A 7600-nucleotide genomic window follows, 5' to 3' on the forward strand; every position below is an offset into this window, starting at 1 on the left:
AAAGCTTTTTTTTTTTTTTTAGTGTTGGTGCTACTGGGAATTGAACCCAGGGCCTCACACATGCTAAGGCAAGTGTTGTGCCATTGAACTGTATCTCCAGACCTTTTTATTTTATTTTTGAGACAGGGACTGGTTGAGATTTTATTAAAGTTAGCAAATGAACTGTTAAGCATGGTGAAAGACACGGGAATGTTTACTATCCATTCAACTTTTCTATCAATTTATAAGTATTTAAAATAAAAATTTTGGAAAATGAATACTTTATCATATCCAATTTATAATTTCATACAGGGTTTTATGTGTGTGTGTGTGTGCTATTAGGGATTGAACCCAGAAGTGTTCTGCCGTTGAGTTATAATGGCAGATTTATAATCAGATTTATAATCCTCCTGAGTAGCTGGTGTGTACTACCCTGCCCAGCTCTGAAAAAATATTGAAAACAGCATCTCAGAGTATTTATCAATAGAAAGTAAATCTATTCTTTATAAGTTATATGTAGTATAATTGCATTGCCAAGAAGTTCTTGCCCTTAGATTGCTTACGCTGCTCTGTTGCTGAAGCACACAGTCTGTGACCTTTTAAGTGCAGTTTAATTTTTCATTTAACTTATAATTCATGATTTCCAGAAAAAAAATTTAAAATTTAAAATTTCCTGATCAAGGAAAGCTGTGTGGGACTTCCTTCTAGAATTGTTTATTAAACAATCTGTAGGCAGGCAAGGTGGTTCATACCTGTAATTCCAGCAGTTTGGGAGGCTCAGACAGAAGGATTGCAAGTTCAAGGGTATCCTCAGCAACTTAGAGGCCCTGTCTCAAATTAAAAAAAAAAGAATAAAAGGAGGTGGGTTGGGGCTGGGATATAACTCAATTGCAGAGCACTTCTGGGTTCGATCCCTAATAGCGCACGCACGCACACACACACAATCCTGTATAAAATTATAATTTGGATATGATAAAGTATTCATTTTCCAAAAATTTTACTTTAAATACTTAAAATTGATAGAAAAGTTGTATGGATAGTAAACATTCCTGTGTCTTTCACCATGTTTAACACTGAAACTTTAATACAATCTCAAAATTATAATGTTGAATGAAAAAACAAGTCAAAGAAGAATACATGTATATAGTATAATTATTCATATAAAGCTCCAAGGTAGGAACAATTTTAAAATGTATATTAAAGGGAAAATACCACTGTGGTAAAATGTAAGGAAGGGCTGGGGTTGTAGCTCAGTGGTAGAGCGCTCGCCTTGCAAGTGTGAGGCCCTGGGTTCGAACCCCAGCACCACATAAAAATAAATAAATAGAATAAAGGTATTGTGTCCAACTACGACTAAAAAATAAATATTAAAAAAAATGTAAGGAAAATTAAGGGAATAATGCCAAATTTAGAATGGTAGTTATCTTTGGTGGGACGAAGTAATTGTCTTGATACATGGAGGGGGTTAAAGCTGCCAATACATTTCTTACATAGAAGGTTGGGACAGAATTATTCATTTTTATTACCCTTATTTCAAATGCACATCTATATTTTATATACTTTTATATGTAGAATGGATTTTAGGCTAAAAGTTCTATGGTAATATTTTTAAAATCTGGATATGAGGTAGACAGATGTCTGTTCTACCACTTTTTATATTTTCAGAACGTAGCATGATTTAAAAAAATTAAAGTACCACAAAATTCTATATTGAAATTTAAGAATACTGTGTGACAAATCATTAACAGCAATACCTCACACCTCAAAACAGATATTAAGTTATTATAAAATGAATAAAAAATGAAAACAATTTTTACTTCACTTCATTGTAATGTAACAGAAAATATACATCATCTACATAAAATTTATTTTAAAAATTTTAACTTATAATGTTATTCATGAAATACAGTTAGCAAATTGTGGGATACAGCCTTGTTCTTAGGATACACCTGCTGAAATGTTCAGGGTTTAACCTATTTACAGAATACTTGAAAATGTCTTGGAACAGAAAAGTGTGTGTTTTTATAATGAGAGCAAGAAAAAGAAAGAAAGCAAGCCAGTGAGGCAAAATGAACTGCTGAATATTTGGAGTTGAGTGCAAGTTCAGCCTTTGACACTTGGTAAATTTTGGTGAAGGAAGACTTCATTCATTATCGTTGCTGTAAGGAGGTTCAGGGACCATTGCAACAGTTGTGCAGTAGGAGAGAGAACGGTTGCACTCAACTCTAACTACAGCATCGGCAATTGGGAACTTCATTTCAGTGAACATGTTGGGGCTTAGTGGATGGAAAACTGTTAAGAGAAAACATCAGGTGTAGGAGAATTTGTGAGTGTCTAGGAGTGCAGCGGTGGGTTACATGTTACTGTATATTTAGCTTTTTAAAGAAACCGCCGAACTGTTTTCCAAAGTGGCTGTGTCACTTTATGTGCTCAGTTGTACGAGAAATCCTTTTCCTTTACTTTCTTGCCAATAGTAGTTATTGTCACTATTAATTTTAGCTGTCCCAGTGGGTGTGTAGTTATGATCTCAGCGTAGGCTTAATTTGCATTTCCTGATGAGTAGTGACCTTGATCATCTCTTTCCATGTGCTTTTTGCCACTCATATATCCTCTTCAGTGAAATGTGTCTTCATATTTTTTTGCCTATATTCTAGTTGAAGTTTTCTTTTTACTGTTAAGTTCTGAGGTGGTTTAGTATGTAAGTCTGTACTTTAGTATCTAAGTCTGTACTTTATTAACGGGATTCTTTGCAGAGCAGAAGTATTAAATTTTGATTAAGTTTAATTAATCATTTTTCTTTTGTGAATCATGCTTTTAGTGTCATTTTCCATTCCTGCTCCCAACCTTTAGCTCCAGATGATCACTGATCTACTTTTTGTCTTTATGGGATTGCCTTTTTGGGGATATTTCATTTAAATGGAATTTTGTAGTGTGTGGTGCTTTTATTTATTTATTTATAAATTCGTTTATTCAGCACATTTATTAATTTATTTAGCGTTTTTTTCATTTATTCAGCATATTTGTAATTACTTTTTTCCTCACATTTTTAATTGATGCGTTGTATTTTTATATAATGATGGGATTTGCTGTTACATATTCACATATGCACACATTATAACAATATAATTTGGCCAGTATGACTCTCCAGGACTTCCCATCCTCCTTTTTGCTCTTATTTCCCTTGGATTTTCATGATATCCCCTCCCCCCACCACTTCCTTTTCCTTTTTCCTTTCTAGCTTCCACATATGAGAGAAAATATACGACCCTTGACCTTCTGAGTTTGGCTTATTTCACTTAACATAATGATCTCTAGTTCTATCTGTTTTTTTTGCAAATGACATAATTTCATTTTTCTTTATGGCTGTCATTCAGCATATATTCAGGGTTCATCCATGTTGTATCATGAACCAGTTCTTTTATGACTTCATCTATTCTTATGGCTGAATAATATTCCATTCCTTGCATAGACCACATTATTTATCCATTTGTCAATTAAGACAGATTGCTTCCACTTTTCTGCTTATACCAGAAGAGCTGCATATATATTAGCCACCTTCCTCATGTGTGATGCACACATGCACAGATATACTCATATATATAGTTTTGTTTCCTTTTTTTTGAAGCTTTATTTTGTTTATTTTTTTTAATGTGGTGCTGAGGATCGAACCCAGTGCCTCAGAGGTACTAGGCAAGTGCTCTACCACTGAGCTACAACTCCAGCCTTTTTTCCTTTTTTAAACAATGAAGGATGACTTATTTTATGATTTTATTAAAAAAAAAAACAACTTAAGGTACTTGGAATATCTTTCCATATCCATCAGAATATACACAATATATCTCATTTTTTTGTTAAACGTTTAGCGTTTAGTGTTTATTGTGGCTATTGATCTTATACTGATAAACATTTAGGTGACAGTGGGTGACTTCCTGATTTTTCTTATGTGGCAATAAAGATTCTTAAATAGTGTCTTTGGTGCAAAGCTCATTTTACATACTTTTGGACTTCATTGTCATTTATCATTCACTTATGCTATTACTGTTGTATAGGGATTTTCTTATAAAGAAGATACATAGAAAATGATTGCATTTCATGTAAGCATACTGTTTCTTACTTACTAGAATTCTGTGGAACAAATAACTACATAAGGGAGTAGAGAGAATTTAACAGGAGATATTTGAAATGGGTCTTTGTGAGGAAAAATGGAAGTTCACTTGGCAGAAGAAGATAAAGATAAGTACATTTTGACTTTCGAATTCCGAGTGTGAAGAAAAGTAAAAGCATTACACAGCCTGGCCTCTTCAGGAAATAGCAAATAGTTTAATATGGCCAGCAGGAGGCTTTTGGGCATGAATTATAGAAGACAAGGCAAGTTAAGTAGACTGAAAGCAGATTATAGCAGACTGATTAGTCTATAAATGTCCTTCTAAAGAATTTGTACTTTAGGCTGGGGGTGTAGCTCAGTGGTAAAGTGCTTGCTTAGCAAGCATGAGGCCCTGGGGTTTGATCCCCAGTACTGAGTTGGGGGGGGACAGGGACTTCAATTTGTACATACTGGAAATCATTGGGGAAAAAAAAATTAAGTGCACTTTTATTTTTATTAAATGGTTAGAGTTGTGTTGTGAATATTTCAGATTCCTTCCATTGTCTTTCTCAGTTACCTGATTCTACCTCTTGCTCTATGCAACTGTTGCTTTGCTTCTTGTGTCTAAATTTACCCTTTCTAAAGATTTTATGTACATTGATGTGTACAATATGTGGCTTTGCATCTGGCTTCTTTCACTTTTTATTTTTTATTTTTAGACAGGGCTTTACTAAGTCGCTGAGGCTGGCTTTGAACTTGGAATCTTCCTGCCTCAGCTGCTTGGATTACAGTGGGGCGGCACCACCTGACCAAAATTTTTGTTTTTGAAGTTATTCATTTTGTTTTATATGTATCAGTATTTCATTCCTTTTTATTCCCCTGTGTTATTCCTTTCTGTGGTTATACCACACTGTTTATCTGTTTAGTAGGTGATGAATATTTGGATTGTTTCCAGTTTGGGGTTATTATGAATAATGCTGCTATGAACATTTGTAGCTAAGTCTTTATGTGGACACATTTTTCACTTTTCTTGAGTAGGTTCCCATAGAGAAAATTTTGGATCATATGGTAAGTTTTTGTTTTATTTAACTTCAGGAAATTGGCAAACTGTTCCCCAAAGTCACTGTATTATTTTACATTACTATCAGCAATGTATGAGGGTCTCAGTTTCTTTTTGTCCTGAAGCTTGGTATTAATTGTCTCTTTAATTATATAGACATTCTGTTGACTGGTAGTATGTTGTTATGCTTTTACTTTGCATCTCCATAATGAATTATGATCATTATTTTTAAAATATGTTTTTAGTTGTAGGTGAACACAATACCTTTATTTTATTTATTTATATGTGGTGCTGAGGGATCTAACATGTACTAGGTGTGCGCTCTACCACTGAGCCATAACCTCAGCCACATGATCATTATTTTTTTTAATATTTATTTTTTGTTGTAGGTGGACACAATATCTTTATTTCATTTTTATGTGGTGCTGAGGATCGAACCCAGTGCCTCAACGCATGCTAGGTGAGCGCTCTACCACTGAGCCACAACCCTAGCCCTAATCATTTTTTAATGAAGCACAGGTGTATTTTGAAAATAGCAGGTATACTGAATGGAGGTAAGAATGAAGGTGGGCTCCATGAAAAATATGAGCCTATACTAGAGGATGTAATTAGAGTTGGGGAAGATGGATTCTAAAGATCTATTAGCATTAGAATGGGAAGCATTTACTAATTGGCTAAATATAATCAGTGTGGCAGAGGGAGGTGGAATTTAGTGATCCCAAGATTTCAAACTTTGACAGTTGGGTAGATAGTGCTGCCATTAGCCAAAAGAGTGTGTGGATATTTTTTGTATTGTATACCATGGCTTTTATATTGATTCTGTTTTTTTGATGTTCCACTGGAATAAATATTTGAGTTTTTTAGTAGTTTGGAAATATATTCAAAAGATGAATCTGAGCTGAAATCAGAAATTTAGGGGAGTTATTATATATGTAACAACTGAATTCATAGAAGTAAATGGCATGTCTGTTCCTAAATCCCTGTATGTTTTTGGTTACTATGAGCAACTGAAATTGGCTTAATCAATAAGAAGATTTAATATAATACAAAAAGATCCAAATTAAAATCGTTCTAGGTATTCAGGCGAGGCATAATATCACCAACGATCCAGATTCCTTCTATCATTTAGTGCTCATGTCATTCTCATTCTGTTTGAGTGTGTCCTCTTGTACACAGTCTGTTCTCCAATGTTCTTATGATGAATGCCACAGTTTGGCTGACACATTTCTACCCAGAATTGTATGCAAAAAAAAGGATGTGTATGTGTATCATCTGGCTTTTGTTTTTGGTGATGGTGGTGGTGGTTCAGTACTGGGGATCAGAACCAGGAGCATTCTACTTTAAGCTACATCCCAATGTTTTTTGTTTGGTTTTGAGAGAGGGGCTTCTTACTAAGTTGCTCAAGCTGGCCTAAATTTTGATCCTCCTTCCTTAGCCTCCCAAGTCACTGGGATTATTGGCCTAAAAAACCACACCCAGCTCATCTGGCTCTTTGCTTCATCCAGGAAAACCTTCCCCATAAGCTCCCTAGCAAGTGAACTCTCTTGTCTTACTGGCCAGAATAATCCACTGGCAAAAAGAATGGAAATTACCACAGTTGGCTTAGACCAGAGCATTCTAGCCCAAGAATCTTTCTCTGATATCTCTTCTGGAAGAAACTTTTCCCTCTTGCCTTTTGTTCTCTTTTGTATTTCAGATAGGTTAGATTTTCTAAATAACTTAGTTTCTTATTGAGTCATTAATATTAGGTACTTCAAATCAGCTAATATTTGCTGAAATCTTATTCTATGTCATTTAACTGTGCTAGATTTTAGGATAAAGAAATGAAACTATAAGAAGCATTGTTTGATATGGAAATAACTTCAACAGAAGAATTATGCCCTAAAGTTCATTTGTATTTTATATCAATATATGTATGTATGTATGTGTGTATGTGTATGTATGTATGTATGTGTCTGTATGTATGTATATGTAGGCATGTTTAATGCCATTATTTTATCTTTGGATTTATGAGAAAGGGCATCTTTAGTTTCAAAATCAAGCTTACTTTCAATTGATAAAAATTAACTTTTGGAACATTTAGAACACAACTTGTTCATGAGTTGATCCTCCGTATCTGTGTTATTTGGGTTCAAATGAATGAATGCTAAAACTAAATTATATTGTTCATTTGAGTTACTTAAAGCAAAAACCATGTTATATTCTCTACAGCATAATGTTTGAGTGTTCTAGTTAACATGCTAAAGATTTTAATAGTACTGTCTTTTGCTTAAGATCCCAACTGAAATGTTTCTAAAATAAAGATGATTTTGTGATTTGGTTCTGATTTTTTTTTAAAAAATGGTTATTTGAGTGCAGCTGTAGTGTTAATATAGTAAGCAGTGTTTGTACAGTAGACATACTATTTTTTAGTTGTAGGTGGACACAATACCTTTATTTTATTTTTATGTGGTGCTGAGGATTGAACCCAGTGTCCC

The 7600-nt window shown here is 34.0% G+C and overlaps 1 non-coding gene across 1 annotated transcript; it reads left to right on the forward strand.

The window, feature by feature from the left end:
- The first annotated feature begins 1217 nt into the window (after positions 1–1217).
- Positions 1218–1290, forward strand: Trnaa-ugc. The gene has a single exon. It is a non-coding gene; the product is annotated as a tRNA-Ala (tRNA).
- Positions 1291–7600: the final 6310 nt, after the last annotated feature.

The sequence above is a fragment of the Marmota marmota genome, unplaced genomic scaffold (assembly GCF_001458135.2).
Source record: "Marmota marmota marmota unplaced genomic scaffold, marMar, whole genome shotgun sequence".
NCBI lineage: Eukaryota > Metazoa > Chordata > Mammalia > Rodentia > Sciuridae > Marmota > Marmota marmota.